Below are 18889 nucleotides of genomic sequence, written 5' to 3' on the forward strand. Positions count from 1 at the left end.
AATTCAGTTCCATTCAGAAGGTGACATCCTGCTAATGGCAGATGCATGTATTTATAGGCATGTATGTTTCTTTTTTAACAGAGCATAGGAACCTTTGTGCCCCATTCAAAATTGTCTCCCTAACAACTGTCAAGGCCCAGAAGAGCTACTGCTGCTGAGAGAGGAGGGAGGGATGAACAAGTAAATGAAGAGAAGCAATAGCATTTACATTTCTATACTGCTTAATGGTGAGCACTCTCTAAGGACTTTACAATCTGTAAGCCAATTGCTCTCAACAAGCGGTGTGCTCATTTTACTGATCTACAAAAGGATGGAAGGCTGAGTCAACCTTGGAGCCCTGGGATCGAATTCACAACCTTGTGGTTGCAGTACTGGCATTTAACCACTGTGCCAGCAGGGCTCCTCAGAAGGCTGGTCTGGACTCTAAGGTGTAAGAAAAGAAAGATGCATTCCATCTGGGAGCTCGCCTCTATTTCCTCTGAGCAAAGATCAGTTGTTCTTCATTGTCTGGATTGCCTCCCCTTCCCTCGCCTCCCCTTCCCTCCCCTTCCCACTTTTAAGCAATAGGAGCAGATCAACAGCTTCCAGAATGGGGATGGGGGACATAGGACTGTGCAGGAGTGTTATTCTCCACCCGATGGGTCGAGGATCTTGGCCGGTATCTCATTCTCCCTCTTGTAGGTTTGTCATACCCTGTCTGAAAATGGCTTGTGAATTCACCAGACAAAACAAAAGTCTGCACACGTTCTGTGCCCCATAGAATAATCACAAACCACAAGGTTGCCAGTTCAATACCAGCCAAGGGCTCAAGCTCAACTCAGGCTTGCATCTTTCCAAGGTCGCTAAAATGAGTACCCAGCTTGTTGTGGGCAATCAGTTAACACATATTGTAAACCCCTTAGGGAGTGCTTAAGTGCACTGATAAGCGGTATAGAAATGTACTTGCTATTGCTAACATCAGTACAAGTTCACTCACTAGCGTAGAAAGAACAAGAGCATTTCTATACCACTTATCAGTGACCTAACACTCCCTAAGCAGTTTACAATGTGTAAGCCAGTTGCCCCCAACAAGCTGGGTATTCATTTTACCAACCTAGGAAACGGTGGAAGGCAGAGTGGGCCTGGGATCGAACTCACAACCTTGTGGCTAGCATTCACATGTTAACATGATTAAAATGTTTATTTATCAAAATCTTCATTTTAGACTCATGACAGGTGGATGTGTGCAACTAAAAACACAGGGAGAGGACAAGAACCTCTTGCAACTGAACAGTCACAGCTGCTCTCTCACCATCTCACAGTTACTCAATATGCCCAGCTGAATTGGGGTAGACACCCGATTGCTTCACTAAACTATTCTGTTTTGGCCTCTTGTCAGCAACCAGCCCCTGCGGTAAAGTATGCTCACCAAGCAGAATCACTGACAGATGGCACAACATCCACCCACCTCGCCTTCCTCCTGAACTCTACAGGGGCAGAACTTAAGGACTTTCAAAGAGCCCTACGATAGTTAAAGGAAACTGAAAAGAAGTTAAAATTAATGAGCAGCTTCCTTTGAATATAATGTAACTCTTTTTACTACTGGGTATTTTAAAAATGGATAGAATCAATTTGATTTGTTATTTTTTAATTAAATGCAATTAAGAACTGCAGCAGGTGCATCTTATAGAATCTCATTGCCTATGTTTCATTGCAATCATAATTTGTATTTTCTTACACAGGATTTCTTTTTCTCCCCAGCTGCTGTAAAACTGGCCAACAATGGAGCGGAATGAGGGGTTGGTAATGAAGTAAATAATAAACAACTAAAACTGCCTTTAATCTTTAAAATAAACAGTAATTATGTATTTCTGCTATTAAAGTCGATTAAAATGCATGGCAGCATACTCACTTTAATCTGTTAATCTATGGCTATCCACACATTTATTTTTATTTACATAATAAAATTATCAAAGAAATACCTTTTTTATCAGGTATTTATTTTTTCAGGTTTTGCCCTTTGAAACTGCAATGTGCAGGTACTATTATAGTTACTTATCTCCACTTATGTAGATGAACATGATACAACATAACTGGCAGTCGAATCCTACATGTTTTTCCTCATAAAGCATGTTGCTTTTAACAGACCTTACTCCTTTGTTGTTGCAGAGAACTTCAAAATAGTAAGGCAAAGGACATGATTTGCTGTTTGTGATCAGCTGAGATACGAACACCATGCCACTTTAGCCAGCCTTTTTAATCCAAAACTAAGTGGGCAAATGTTTCCACTTCCATCCTTACTGAAACAATTTAGATTAAATAAACAATCACTCCTCCGGAGAATGCTTGAGGAAAAACTTCTCCTTTATCTCCAAATCAAAGGTTCCTTAACTAAAAGGAGGCTGACTAGACACGCACTGCAGCACACAATCATGCCTCCACAGCAAATAATGTTTATTTTGCTGATTCCATCACATTCATAAATCCAGCAGAGGTCTGTTGTCATTTACCCAAGTAAATCCTATGGTGGCGCTCTTGGAGGCCTGCTGTGAGAATTTTGCAAGACAACACAGATGAAATCAACTGCCTTCATGGCTATGTGAGTGGTGCTTTTTATAAAGCATCTTCTGCTCCAGCACACAAGCCAGCCCAGCTATTTTAGAACTGAGGAGAGCAAAGAGGAACTAGCAGTTACAATATATGTACTTGCTTGACCCTTGCCCAACCTAGTTTACTCAAAGCAAACCAATGTGCAAGACTGAGTGGGTAGAACCAGGAACAATGAATATATGAAGAATGATGAAGGGAATGATGAGGATTAGATGTAAATACCTTGATTTGACAAGGTGCCCCATGATATTCTTGCTAGCTCATTATAAATCCACTGTTTGAGATGACTTTGTAATTGGCTGACTGGTTGAACTCAAAAGGTGCTCACCAATGGCTCCTCTTCGTCTTGGAGAGAAGTGACCAGTGGAGCACCACAGCGTTCTTTGCTGAGCCCAGTGCTATTCAACATCTTCATCTCTTTATCAATGACTTGGATGATGAATGCTACCTAATGGAGTCTTCTGTTTTGGAGGTTCTTAAACAGAGGCTGCATGGTCATCTGTTGGGAGTATTTTGATAGTTTATTCCTGTGCAGCAGGGAGTCGAACTGGATGACCCTTGTGGTCTCTTCCAATTTTATTATTCTGTGTTCAAGATCAATACCAAAAGAGCTCTTACAATGATGATGTCTGCATTTTTCTCTCAGAAACCATCTTCAGCTGTCTTTAGATAACTTGAAAACATTGCCTTTTTGGCAGGATTTGTAGCAATACCTATATAAACATTTGTTTTAATTATTTGTTTTGTCATACACTTTATGACAAAATTCATTCATTATTACTAATGAACATAAATATCTAACTGGTAATCTACTTCATGCAACTGATGATAAATGGATAAAAATGCAGGGGGGGGATTAAAGATGTTGCAGCAACTCAATCATGTTGCTGAAATCATGTACTCGGTTTTTCTACAATCGCTGTTTTCACAGCATGTCAAATTATCTTTCTTATGCATAAACACATAGTGGCAACACAAAGAAGACTTATAAAATCTACTATGCTGCTTCAGTCATACACACTATTCTTCTTTTGTTTACAGCTAAGAAATTACCCTTTCCAGAAACATTCATTTTACTCACATTTCTTCATTAAAAACAGACAGACACATAGAACAGAAAGGATTGTAGGTATCAGAAGAGATTAATGGCCAAAAATGTTCTGATCCTGAAAAAAGTGTCTGGGTTCTAATGGTTTGCTTGTTGAGGATATGCTTCTATCTCTAAGTTCACAATAGGTAGCCTATGCTAGCAGTACTATGTTTGATTGTTTCATTGAATTATGGACCCAACAATGACTTACAAAATAAATTATTAATTAAATTATACATTTAAAAGATTAAAAAGTAAAACAATTAAAAACATTTAAAATACATGTTACCTACTAAAAACAACACACTCAATTGCAGCTCACTCCACTCTGGTCAGCCTAGACTGAAGGCCTGTTTAAACAAGAAGGTCTTTGCCTGCCAGAGAAGACATGAGAGAGGTGGTAGATCACAACCTCCCTTGGGAGTGAGCTGCAAAGCCTAGGAGCTGCCACTGAGAAGGCATATTCATATTACCCACAGTTTGGTTTGGAAAATAAAGGCCTAACATATTAGCATTTTTTCCAAAGTGAAAACAATATATTGTAATATTATTAGAGAATATTTGCAAATACAGCTTAACATAGGAACAATGAACAGTACATATCAAATCCAAAGAATGCAATTACAAAATAGATATAAGAAGGTAATGTAGAAATTATACATATATAGCAAATCTCATTCCTGGAATAAATTCTGAAAACATATTTTAAAAGAAAAAGAGCATCCTAAAGGAGACCAAAAATATATGTTACTTTTAGATCAACACAGGTGATCACAAGTATACCCAAACAGTTACGCAATATACATAAAATGAATATAATTTCTAATATAAATTAAATATTTCCAAACTTACAATGTTCATCTTGCTACAGGAATAGAAACTAGATCCTTATACCGGTGATGGCCCTAGATGTGCTTAATGTGAATGTCTTGGGACCATCTAATGGTATCTGATACCATTAGCTTGCACATGAGTTTGGCATAATGCTTTCCAACCTCAATAACACTCAGCACAGGCTCATTTGCTGGATCCCAGGCACCCAGGGCTCCAATAAGTAACGTGTGGATGGTGACCTTCTCCTTTGTCTCAATACATCATCCAGAAAGGCATATTTCTGCTGATTATATTCCCATGTCCTCATGGCTGGTTTCCTCTTCTCAAAGATGTCCACAGCAGTTATTTTCTTCTGGCCTTCATCCATGATGACTACATCCAGTATCAACAGGCTATGTATCCCAGGCACAGTTCAATTTATGGAAGTGGTGCCCCACTGAGGCTGAAATCACTTTGGCCAGTTGATTCATCATTGTATCTTGCTGCTGTTTCCAGGCTGTCAATTATACTACAGTGACTTGGGTCCATTTCCTGAAATAATCTGTTTTTTGTCTCTTGCTCCCCGCAGCTGCATGAAACCCTCTCTGGAGGACTGAAGAAGGGACTTTCGAAATATGGAACAGGGTATCAAGGGAAACCATGTTTTGTAGACACGTGACCTTCTTGATATCCCTTTTCAACTTCATTTCTATCTATGAAGTTCATTTATGTGAAATTTCCTTTTTAAAACAAATGTGACTGTGTTGGACATCCTTGATAAGTCTTCCTGCTGCTTAATAACTGCGTTTACTAGTACTACTGTCAACATTTCCAATCTGTTCAATGAATTATACCTTAGCACCAAGTCCTGGTAACTATTTAGGGTTAAATCCAGAGTCACCTCCAATCAGGTCCACAATCAATTGTTCAAGAGCACAGTAATTTAGGGCATCCAGAAATTTTACAGCCATGTTGTGATTGAAACATGAAGTTAACACATCTATGCAGGGATAACTGAAACCATCCATTACTAAAAGTACAGTATTATCTCCTTCGAAAACTATGCCTGGTTTTATTTATTATGTTAACATACCCTTGAGCATTTTAATCACATGGATGGCAGCCACATTCCCTGTTCTAGATTACTTTTGCAGCCTGATGTTGTCACCTGCAGCAATTCAGAGAAGGCTCCTGAGATGTCCAGTTTGACTCTATGTACTCTTTGACACAAAAAAGCAACACAATCCACCCAGCCTATCTAGGTATACCCTCCCTGTTCTTTTTATATAATTTGTACACCAAGATATCTTACTGAGCAACACACAGATTTAGTTTACATGAAATTAAGATAGTTTATATGTAATAAATTTTTAGGACAGGAGTCCCAGAGACTGGAGGGAGCCCTGAGAAGGCCCTCTACCCATTTTTGTATTGGACCTACCTGTAAAGGTAGTGGGACAAAGAGAAAGGTCTCCTCAATCTCAAGACACAAGAAGGCTCATACAGTGTTGTGATAAATGGGAGTCCTTCCCATTATCCTTCTTTAGCCTTCTTCTCAGATAAGAAAGGGTTAAATGTGGGAGGTACCGTTTTATTTTAATGAGGCTCAGCATCACAAAAGTGATGAGAAAGCAACAGTCCAATGAGAAGATACATTGGGCAAAAGGCCAATATTGGGCAGAACCTTCAAGATGACTCTGAGCAGAGGTTATAAAAAGACTGCAGCGCCACAAGGCTCTTTGTCTCTCACCATCCCTAAACAGGCCTTGAAGAACTGAAACAAAGGAATATCTGGAGCAGGGCTCCATTTTGAGAAGGCTAGTGGAAGCCAGACAATGGAGTCCAGGCTGCCAGCTATCCCATGAATGTCATGGACTACAAATCCCATCTGATCTATGAGTAAGATTACAAAAAAGAACTAGCTAGTTGTGTTAGGATTTTTAAAAATTATTTTCCTGAATTGGCAGAAATGATCTACTCTGTAATTTGCAATTGCTAATCTGTGCCTGAAGGAAAATATCCTTCATGTAAGAGATATCATATTGATACATACATTGGCCTTTTCTTTAAAAGTACTCTGTCTCTATCACACTTCCGCTTCACATACCTTGGCTTGTCAAGACCTAGCTCTTCCCTAGAACAGGGAAGAGATAAAGAAGCATCTCTGAAGAAAACAAAGAAAGGAAGGAAGGAAGAAAAAGAAAGAAAGAAAAGAAAAGAAAAGAAAAAAGTGCCAGTGGAATCCCCAGCAATGTCCATTTTTCCACAGATCCATGTGAAGCAGCAACAAATAGGACAAATCCCAAGGAAGAAGCCTTCCCACTGCAAATCCTTCATAGGGAAAGAAAATTAAGAGAAGATTGTGTAGAGTACATCTCCCTAGTTATTCTCCCAGTTTGTGTATGCATAAAATAAAATTCCTTTTTTTTTGGGGGGGGGGGACCCCTAATTTTAATTGGCCTACAGTTGTTGCTTTTGGCACTGACACTCATAACTGTCAGGTTCTTGGATAACTTGAGTGGGATAGGACTGTTCGCACTGGTGCGGTGACAAATGGGGGTGGTGTGTTCAACATGGCCAATATGACAGTGGAGGAGACTGATTAGATATATCTGTTTCCTCTTCCAGCTTTCTCTTCAACTGGAAGATTTGGTCCCTTTGCAAGTTTATTTTAGCTCTGTTGGTGATGTTGCTCAACGCCATGTCAATCCAAAATGCAACCTCTTAACATCAGTGACTTAACTACGCATGAGGGAACTGCCCTGGCTTATATTGCCAAGACACAGATGATTAATTCCATGTCTACAGTAGTTTCACCAGCTTCCTGTCTATTTAGAGCAAGTGATGGCCAGATCACAGATGTTCCAATTTGCTGAAACAATCCAGGCTCGACTCATGCTATAATTGTATTTTACACTTATACATACTTTACTGGATGAAGTGCACATTTTTTCCAAGATTAAACAGAGTGATCTAGAACTGTACTGCCTCAAGACTTCTCTAAGATTAAGAAAAACAAACTTGCAATGGAAAACTCCACTACCTGAGTACATTATATTTCTGCACACAGATGATAATAGAAGTGAAATCATCCAAAGGATTAACATGATTAATCCATCCCATCTCAAACATAAAGCCCATGTACAGAAACTGAGCTGGATGCTCAATTAAAAATTCTTTCTCCCATTTTTTGATGCATGCAACAAGATGGCTGAGATTTTACATATAGATAAAGATGCCGAAGCACTGCCTTCAATCCAGCTCTAAAGCGATAAAATTTTAACAAGTTGCCCTTAGAAGCCCCCAGTGATTTGCACTCTCAAATTCTCAAGTCTCATATTTTTGCCCTCAATTAAAAAGCGAGAGTAAAGTAAGTGGGAAAGACATCAAAGCCATCACAGAGATTAGAGAAATGTAGGATAACTCCCTTATGTGATGGTTTAACAAACTACCTAATCAAGTAATGCATTCAGCAGCACACACTCAATCATCCTTACAAAAAGGTTTAACTATGAAATCAAAGAGGAAAGGAAATGTTCAGGATGACCTTTATCCGCCAGCAACTACAAGGGGAACAACAGCATCTATATTTAATCCAATTGTCAACTGCACACTATGACCAAGGAGCACTGGAAAAGTCCAAGTTGCTACATTGCTTCCCCATAGAGCAGAAGTGTATTGTAATGGAAATGGACTGCACAGAAAAGACAAGCATACTAAAGAGAGATAAATGTAGATTTCAGGCGGTTATTACCCAGTCTTCAAATGGTTCTCGTTCTCTCTCTCTCTCTCTCTCTCTGTCCTCTGTTTGCTTTGGTATCTATGTGAGCGTATGTATGTTCAAGTTGTCCGTCAAATTATGGCAACCATAATGTAGAAATTAAGTTCCAAGCAACTGTGATGTAGTACGATTCAAAAATACTAAATGCAAAAAAATATATAAATCACCCAACACCTACCCACACACTGCATATGTTACTGCTGACAGTAGGTTAACACTAAATGGCAGCAAATTGCTTTAAGTGTGCCCTATAATCTTGCACATAAATTCAGAATTGACTTTAATCAAGCATCCCATGGCTGCTGTTCTTCCTTTCCAGATTTGGGTGTCTTTATGAAAAATTTCCAATGATCATGTATATTATACCTATAACAGACCACAATTACAGCTAAAATCTACCAAACAGTGATACCTTTATTGGCCTACCAAAATGCATAATATACTTGTTGCAAGCTTTCGAAGCTCCACTGGCTTCTTCATCAGGCAAGATGTTACATACCAAACAGGCGAAAAATTAGAGATGTTAGCAAGATGCCTGCATTGTGTTGTTTCTGTCATTAGTTAAGATGGTATGGGGAGGGTATCTTTAGCAGACTGGTCCCTCCTCCTCTGGTCCTGCTGCAATTAGGCAAAGTCCAAGAAATTTAAAGTCCATTTGCATATCAACAAGGACTCTTCTTTTGGAATCCAATTTATCTCCTTCCTGTGAGATAACATAAAGGATGATATACCACATTCAAATATGCAGAGCTTTTTAAAAACACATGTAATGGGGGGACGCCTATATTGGGTCAACACACATGAATTTGTTACTATTAATTAGAAAATCAAAAGGAAGAGAAAACTTTGTAATTTACAGTAATTCATGGATCACAAGTTCAAAAGAAAATTATAACAGATACAAATATAGTGGCAACACAGGTATTTGCAAGGGAATCCTTCAGAACTATTGTAAATGAAATGGTAGCAGACAAGACGGAATATCCCAGGTAGTTTTCTCTCTATTTCATCAAACAGCTTCTGCTATGTAGCCAGCTATATAGCAAACAAGATAATGCTTACACATAACAAACACTTGAATGGAAACAGCAATTGAAATGAAACCAATACTCATATTTCCAAAAGTCTCGTGTCTATAATTCACTGACACAAGTTCTTTCAGATGAGATGGCAGGTTATAAACTGACCTGTATCAGACCTAAATACTGACAGACTTAAATGCAGAATACCCGTAAAGACCGAAGCACCAGCAGAAAACAATTCTTACCCCAGAAGGTAATAGAGCCTCAATTCACATCAAAACCAATGTAGTGGCCACAGATAAATATAACAGGACCAGTGAGAACTACAATTTAACAAACAAACAAACAAAAACCACAAAAACAAATCCACTCTGTCATTTAAGATGAAAGGGGAAAAAGTGTTGAGTCTATACATCCAAAAGCTCTCATGTTTGAGAAGTGTCAGAGAAATATTGTGATAGACCCTGGTCCTTACTACTTGGATAAAACAAAATTTGAAGAAATCAAAAACTATGTCTAGCCTGAAATAAGTGTTCATAAAATGTAGAGTCTCTGACTCCCTCTCTTAAGGAACTCCTGTGTTCAGACAATCTAAGTTTCAGAGATCGCAAAGTTTCACCAATCACTGCTCCACACTTCCTCCAGTGGAAAGACACTGTTAGGGGTGGTTCCCACTGGTTGATACGCTGGGATTCAAATCGAATCCAAGGTGAGGCGTTCCTATTGGAAACCGAATTAACTCTAGAACAGTTCTAGAGTAACCCACAATCGTTCCCACCTAAAATCGAATCGTAAAACGGTTTATTATTTGATTCGTGTTATCGTCATTTAACGCGGGTTTAAAAAATAGACGGGTCGAACCTACATTTTTTCCTTGAATCGGGGTAGGAATCGGAGCATTTAAATAGGAACGACAGCCTTTGAAATCGGGTTAGCTGGATGGGAGGAGCGGAGCGCGATGGGCTGGCTTGGGGGGGAGTCACCCTTTCTGTCCCCATCCGTTGTGGCTGTCGCCATTTTTGCTTCCCTCACCCCTTTGTCTGCTGTGGTCTTTCAATAAGAGATAAGGAATTTTTTTTATTTTTTATTTTAATGGGTTACAGGTGCTTAATCTCTTCAGTGCTTTAAGCGCCTGAAGTCCCGGCTGCTCAAGTGCCTGCATCTGCCAAAGGACTACAAGGCTTCCCCCAGTGGATTGCAACCTCCCCTCTGTGTGGGGAGAGCCCATTTCTAACGGAGGAGAGGCAGGAAGGGAAGCCTCCTCTCGAAGAGGCATTCCCTGCCCGCTTGGGCACTGATCTCGCCCAGGCAGGGAAGGGAAGCCTCCTCGTGAGGAGGCATCTGATCTCGCCCAGGCAGGGAAGGGCTCTGATCAATGGGGGGGGGGGGGAATAGAGCCTTTCCATCTCTCTTTCTCAAACGGAATCTGCCTTCTCCTCCAACCCTGGAAAAAGAATCTTTGGGAAGAGTGCTCCCTCCCTGCTTTTCCAGCAGCCTCCTTCATTGATCTCTGGGCTCCCTGAAGGGATGCTCCCTGGCTGTCTTGGGAGACATGAAGAGGGGATGCTGTACTGCAAAACCCATCCCCATAGTTTCTCTGGAAACAGCTTGGGCTCCCCAAATTTGCTTTGCCAGAAGCCTCTCCCATTGATCTCTGGGCTCTCTGAAGGGATTCTCCCTGGCTGTCTTGGGAGACATGAAGAGGGGATGCTGTCCTGCAAAACCCATCCCCATAGTTTCTCTGGAAACAGCTTGGGTTCCCCAAATTCGCTTTGCCAGAAGCCTCTCCCATTGATCTCTGGGCTCTCTGAAGGTCTCCCTGGCTGTCTTGGGAGACATGAAGAGAGGATACTGTCCTGCAAAACCCATCCCCATAGTTTCTCTGGAAACAGCTTGGGCTCCTCAAATTCGCTTTGCCAGAAGCCTCTCCCATTGATCTCTGGGCTCTCTGAAGGGATTCTCCCTGGCTGTCTTGGGAGACATCAAGAGAGGATGCTGTCCTGCAAAACCTATCCCCATAGTTTCTCTGGAAACAGCTTGGGCTCCCCAAATTCGCTTTGCCAGAAGCCTCCCCCAGCCTGGGGTCTTTCTTCCAAGGCAGCAAAAGTGCTTTGGGCAGTTTTCTCTCCCTCAACCATCCTTCCCCACGAATAATTGCAGGACTCAAAGGCACTTTAAGTGCCTCCTCATTGGCTCTTTTATAACAAACCGCGAAATTTAAAAGTGACGTTATGATAGCGTTGCTTTGATTGACAGCCCCAAAATGGTGAGTGGGAACGAAATAAGGCTAAAACCGATTTATATATACACCGTTTTATTTGAATAGGAACGAAAGCGGATCACTTAAAGCGAATCGACTGGTAAATGAGAACGAAGAAAAAAAAGCGATTCGGAACGCGGGATAAGACCAGGGTTATTTTGAATCGATTTAACTGATACCGGTGTATTTTAAAGCGTTGTAAATCGCAAGTGGGAACCACCCCTTAGATGCCAGTTTTCCCCACAAACAGAAGGATCTTTCTACTGACTGAGGGGGAGGTGCTGATCCAAGCCAAGGTATTTGTAAAGAAAGTAACCATGTTACAATTCCTTATCAAGAGTTGGAAAACACCCTGCAGTGTCCATACAAACTTAATGGTTTTAATGCTTCAGTTATATACCAGTATGAAACCAAATTCCAGATAGGATAAAAAGGAGCTGGAACACAGTATCACAAGTGCAATGGGCCCTTGTTATCTTCTGGGGTTTGATTCCAAACCCCCCATGGGTACCAAAATCCCTGGATGCTCAAGTCCCATTAAATACAATTGCATAGTAAAATGGTGTCCCTTATGTAAAATGGCAAAATCAATGTTTGCTTTCAGGAACTTATTCATTTTTTAATGTTTTCAAGCTGTAGATGGTCGAATCTGTGGATAAAGAATCTGTGGATATGGAGGGCCAACTGTAGTTCATTTATTTGTATACAACTTTATTAACATCATTCTCCTTTATTATGTTTCAGCACCCACCTGCATGTACCTGTTTAAGACTGTACAGGTCACAGTTAGCACAGCTTGAATAATACACTCAGAAATAGCCAATCTCCTTTAAAACTTGGGGGTTCCATTTACCTCCAAAACAGTGGTGTATTTTCTGTGGCAAACTCACAAGTCTCAAAAAAGGTGGCATGAAACATAGCCAAAAACTGGATTTCAAGCTTAAATTGGCATTACTTTCTGTTGGATTTTCCCTCCATATTTCCTGAAAATGCCAATGGTTTCATGAGGGCTTACTAGGTCAGACAGAGCATGCTTCAGTAATAATAAAAACAGAGCACTCTTTATTTTGTATAAACACAGTGTGCTCTTTTTATAGGTTAGATACTGCCTTTTATGTAGTCCAGTGTATTCCCCATATAAACCCCATGTTTTCAGTCCTGCTTTCCAATTTCCTACTGTACCTACTTAAACTATGAAGGTCTTCATACATACACTGAAGAAAACTGTAACTTCATGAAATGAAAATCAGAAAGCCATTAAAGTAACAGGAACCTCTGATGGCCATTGTGACACTCACTGTTCCTTTCTCAGGCCAGTTTGTAAGACACAATTTAATCCAGGGATGCAAGAGAACCCTGGCTTATTGTTTTTAAGCCACTTTGTTCTGAGGTTTATCAGAGCATCTGAACATGGACACTTTCTCTCCTATGATTTCCTTCTCTTTCAACAAACCATAAAAACAATCCTAACTTTCTTTTTGGTTTATTTGTCTGATTTGCTTAGGGAAGAGAAAGTGCTCAGCCCAAGCCAACCCTCCTCCCCAAAAAACAAAAACAGAGCGAAGCTTTTTGGTTTGCTTAACTACTTTCACTGGAAGCAGCTTCTGAACAACAATAAAAACTTTCCTGTGGTTCTCTAGCTTGTTATGCCATCAGAACTGGATCATTATGCCAGCAGTGTTGATTGAAAAACCATCTAAGTCTTTGTTAACAACTCTATACTCATTGGTGTGTGTATGTGCCTTCAAACTGCCTGTCGACTTATGGAGAACCTATGAATTTCATAAGGTTTTATTAGGTAAGGAATACTCAGAGGTGATTTTGCCAGTTCCTTCCTCTGAAATATAGCCTACAGCACCTGGTATTTACTGATGTTCTCCCATTCAAGTATCCAGAGCAGACCCAGTTTAGCTTCGAAGATTAAATGGGAATTGGTGCTTTTAGGATATTTAGGCCAACTATACTCACCAGCCCCAACTATAAATGTCTCTAAACTATAAAAACCAAGTTCAGAACTCAATCTGGACACAATATAAGCAGTTATTAAACTACCACTAATCACTGTTTCAGCTACAAAGAACAATAACAATCAATGTATTATAACCAAGGTAGACCCAAGCAACGGTTGACAGTACCTGCTGTAGTTCCTATCTATGCAAGCGAGGTCTAGGTCTGGCCTGGATTATAGATTTTCTGGAAATACTTTCGATTTCCTTGTTTTAACATACTGATTTAAAAAAAACACCCATGTTTTCCTATCATGCCCCCAAATCCCCTTATTTCCATCCATGCACCCACACAGCTACATTCCCTACTTCTGAAAATTCATATGTACAAGAATACCTAGTAGCTCTAGTATTTCATTATAGGGAGGAAGCAAGTCCTCTGCCTTATAATATGTAACACTACTTGAGGTCCAGCAAATAAAAAAATATATATACAAGCACTTTACTTAAGACAGCCATTTATTAGAACTACAACATTATGAAAGCTAGCATTTTCACTGGATTTACAATTACCAGTTTATTGGAATTACAACATCATAAAACAAGAAAATAATATCTTACCTGTTGAAAAGGAAAGTCTGGAAATATCTGCAATAATTAAAAAGAAAAACATATTAGCATAACCAAAATCAAATGCAATACATTACCCTTCTACTTTCTTGCACAGTTCTGATGTTCAAAATTGTCACATTTCAGTCCGTTTATGAAAGTGCAAAAAACTACTCACTACATTGTACTCTTACAACTGAGATGCAGCTGCACTGCACAAGGGCAAAGAACAACAGCTGAGCAGTTTTACAGACTCAGCTGCACACCCCAGGACCTGAAGTCACAGAATCATGTATGGTAAGAAAATGATACTGCCAAAATTATCCTGAAAAACTAACTGATTGGGGAAAGATTAACCTCCTTAGTTACCACATGCAAAGAAAATAACTCCTACCATCTATGTAGTGATTTGAGTGCAGACTACAACTCTAGAGACCAGTGTTTGATTCCTCACTCATCCATGAAATCACTGGGTGACCTTGGGCAAGTTGCATGCTCTCATCCTCAGGGGACGACAATAGCTAACCTCCTCTGAACAAGAAAACCCCATGACACGCTCACCTTAGGGTTGTCATTAGTCAGAAATACTTGAAGGTACACAACAACGACGCTTGAATTAATCAATTTACTAATATTATAGGTTAAGCGATGGTAAATGTGTTCATAGCAAAGATACTGCATTAATTCACAATTATTAGAATTTGAAAAACTCTTTTTTAAAAAACTTCCATGCAACCTGCACTTTAATTTCTTTTTTTAAAGTGTGATCAGTATTTGATGGAAATTTTAAATAACAGGTTTTTCCAAGTGAATCATATTAAAAATTGTAGCTCTATGTTCTTCAAGGTAAGTTAAAGGTAAAGGTTTCTCTTCTGACAAGGTTGTCAAGTTGTGTCTGACTATATGGGTGGTGCTCGTCTTCATTACTAAGCCGAAGAGCCAGCATTGTGAAAGACAACCTATGATCATGTGGCTAGCAGACTGCACAGAACACTGTTACCTTCCCACCAAAGTGGTACCTATTTACTGTACCTACTTGCACTTTTACATGCTTTCAATTGCTAGATTGCCAAAAGCTGGGCTTAGTGATGGGAGCCCACCCGTCATGCAGTACTTGGGTCTTGAACTGCCGACCTGCTGATCTTGCAGTCAACAAAGTCAGCATCTTAACCACTGAGTCACCGTGTTAGTGGGACTCAACTTTCAATCCTTCAGATATTTTGGACTTTAACTCCCCAAAGTCCCAGCCAGCAGGGATGATGGTGTAAAATTCTGGGATTTCGAAGTCAAAAACATCTGAAGGAATGAAGGTTCAGAACCAGTGCATAACCTGAGTCACAAAGAGCGGCGAAGCACCTAGCAAAACTTCAAGAGATGGAAGCACACAGCTGGTCCATAAGCTATGGGGCAGTTCACATGGTACAGCCAGCTAGACTGTGGTTTGCTGAATTTTGTTTACTGTCCTGTCCAAACTAATTCCCACTAGCATGCCATGGTTTGTTCGGTTGCCATGAGCCATGATTAGAAGATTAGACTTATATATTCCAGTTGTTATGCATGACTATGGGACTGTGGTATGTCCCTAGCTTGTTTACTCAAGTGCTCACTTTGAAAGAGGGCTGAAGACAGATTGTGGTTTGTCTGACTGTTTCCAAATCAATTCTTGACCAAACCATCAAAGCATGCCCTGCCAGTCTGACTAAGTTTGGTGAGATACCTAAACTGAGAAGCCAATGTTACAGTTATTACTGCCACTGCTGGTTTTAAGACCAGAATGATGAGACGTTGCAGAAGGAAAGCACAGAAGCAACTCTAAACCACGGGTTGTGGAAATTCCAACCATGGTTTGAGTCTGAAGTCTTCAATCATGCCAATGATGGTTTGGTGCACTGTCTTAAGTGAGCCAGCTGTTCTGCATTTTCCAAGGCCAATTAGCTGCTACATTAGCACAAGGAATTAGAGCTAATATACTTTTAATTAGAGCAGTGTTTGATCAGCAAGAAAAGCTAGCAAAGACTATCAAAGGTTAGAAAGCATGTAGAAATTCACATTCATAAAAAAAGCTAATATTGTGTGTTTAGCTAGACTTATAATCAATGTTTCATGTTATAAAGTCTAATAAAACTTTAATGGAAAACAGTAAAGAAAAATAATTACACAAAATACCGAAAGGTTTCTAGCTCAATCTAAAGCACATTTCAAACTGAATTTGAAACTTGCTTCTATAAAGATACAGTTATTGCTGAAATGTCTAAAGCAGCAATCCTTCTCCCACATTCCCAAAACAACACACACTGAGAGAATTATCAAAATACACTGGGCACAATGTTTATTAAACTACCATAGTTGATGATTTCTAGCAAACACAAAGAAGGCCAGGAGCCAAAACAAACCCCACAAACATGTTTCTTTCTGTGATCAACTATCAGTTTCAAAACAAATGATCACGTAGAATGCAAGAATGAGAAGAGTAGTTTGGAGAAAAACTACTCAATAGAGTCAGGCTTTGTTTGATCGTGGTCATAGTGTGCTGTGGCATATTATTAAAAAAACCAAAAACCAGGACCTTCCACTCAAGCAGGTGATATGACCAAAGAATAACCATTATAAATGATACCCTAAACAAGCAACACAACATACCAGGAAAAAATGGCTTCACTATCATTAAACGCCCCTTTCTTTCATTGTCCAACAGAGATCCAAACCAAAAACACAGCCCTCCAGCAGAATCACAAATAAATGCTACCGCCTGATAAATAATACTATTAGTAGAATTCAAAGATATAGCCATGTTAGTCGATAGAATCAGTATGTAGAAAGATCTTGCAGCACCTTTGAGACTAACTGAAAGAACAAGTTGGCAGCATGAGCTTTTGTTGACAATCCGGCTGGGATTACAGCAGCGCCTGCAGGCCGGCCGAAAGGGGCGGTCTGTATCCCACCTAAGACTCTGGGCATGGAAACCCACTGGGCAAATTACACATTCTCAGCCTTAGAGAAAGATGATGGAAAACTCCTTGAATAAATCTTGCAAGAAATCCCTATGATAGGCTATCATAAATTAGAGTCAACATAAAAGCACACCCTAACACCAACTATCCATATGCAGCAATATGAGGCATTTATGTCCTGGAGACCACTTATAGTTTGTTGCACATCAATATCTACTGGTCCTGAATTGTTGTTGTTGTTTTAATTTATTCTTTGTCTGATAAGCTTACTTTTTGTTTAACTTACTCTTTCAGCATTCCATTTTGAATTTTGGGAAGACACTTCATTAGAAATTGACAGATACCTTAATAAATATGTTCCTCAGTAATGAAGAATATGAATGGTCTCATCACTTCTGACTTACATAGTAACATATATATGCTTATTAACATAAATACATTGATGAACATGGTTCTCACCATTTTGTGAGAGCATAGAAGTAGTTCATTGTGGATAAGTATAACTTTAGTTTGGATTAGTTTGGACTGAGGGGAGCCACATGTCTTATAGTATTGGGTTTACTTCCCAAGAATTGCTTTATTTCCAGAGAGAAAGAGAGAACAGTTCCACTGAGGAAAATACTCACTGAACCATCTGCTTACTACCAAGATGATGTAATGTGAGAGGTACTTAAAAATAAGAAAACAAGAAGCAATCAGGAAGGGGCAACACAAACTCTAGGAAGGAAATAGCTTCAAGTTACCTCCGGTAATAGTTTCCATGTACAACAGTTATTGGATATATACAGATTTCTTAAGTCTTCAGAAGTCACACATTGTTCTAATGAAATAATAAGCTCTGCTAAATTATGTTCCTTAAGGAACACATCTTAGAACTGTCAAATAAATAAATACAATGGTTACTGTAATCCTGGTATATTTGTAGCATCAGCATCAACTGAACCCAGTTTATAGGAAGCAGAGTGAGAACGGCTGTATTATTTTTCTTCAAGTATAGTATAGCACTCTTATTTAATTAGTCATATTAATTTCTGAATTTCCTGAAGAGTAGTAGGCATGCCTCAGCAATCTGTAGTATGGATAGTGGGGAAAAGCCAGCATCTTCTTCACAGTTTGAAGTGGTAAACTCAAAGAAGTTCTTTCTCCAGGTGCTGTTTTTACATCTTTGAGAGTGGAGTTTCAAAAGCTTGTATCATGTATTTTGTGCATTTTTGTTGGCCCCAGAAAGGTATCACTGTTTAGTGGATTTTGAATGTTATTCTAGTTTGCTATATGGTTAGCACGGCTACCCCTGAATATGTCTCCTGGATGTGAAGATACTGCATTTTGACTACCACAAGGAATCCTAAAGAGGGAACCAATGGACTGGGATTTTACTGTGCTGTGATAGGCTAGACTGCCCATGAAATATATATAACTTTAAACAAGGCAATGCTCTAAATGTTTACCTGGTAAAACAAAGAACTCTCTCATTCAGGACAGTACTAAGTTCACTGCTGGAGAAAATACTGTAAATTTCTTCAGAGAAAAGCTAGGCAACATATAAAGAAAAAAATATTCCAGTCATACACAATATGAGAATAAGAGAGGAAGCTAGTAGTCATATTGGAACTACACGTACTAAATTGAAACCAGTTATCATCTGAATAGTCAGTATTAAACTACAAATGGGATATATATTGTGCTTAGCTTAATACGGATAATAACCCAGCTGAGAAAAACACAGTGACTGTTTCTTCAAGAAAAATTCATGAACTTAGCACTGAAACCATGAAAAATTATTATTTAGAAATCAAGTTGTTTACCATTTGGAAAGCTAGAAGCAGCT

The 18889-nt window shown here is 39.4% G+C and overlaps 1 protein-coding gene across 4 annotated transcripts in view; it reads right to left on the bottom strand.

The window, feature by feature from the left end:
• Positions 1-18889, bottom strand: part of PTK2 (protein tyrosine kinase 2) — a 261623-nt gene that overhangs the window by 179607 nt on the left and 63127 nt on the right. For 3 of the 4 annotated variants that reach the window (XM_089518030.1, XM_089518031.1, XM_089518023.1), the window contains exon 2: positions 14123-14149. The gene's annotated coding sequence lies outside the window, so the exon portion shown is untranslated. Of the gene's footprint in view, positions 1-2811; positions 2930-14122; positions 14150-18889 lie in introns of those variants that run through there. The other variant, XM_089518033.1, reaches the window with a different exon arrangement.

This window comes from Sceloporus occidentalis, unplaced genomic scaffold, assembly GCF_023333645.1.
Source record: "Sceloporus occidentalis isolate IW3139 unplaced genomic scaffold, rSceOcc1.0.p SCAF_3, whole genome shotgun sequence".
Classification (NCBI taxonomy): Eukaryota; Metazoa; Chordata; class Lepidosauria; order Squamata; family Phrynosomatidae; genus Sceloporus; species Sceloporus occidentalis.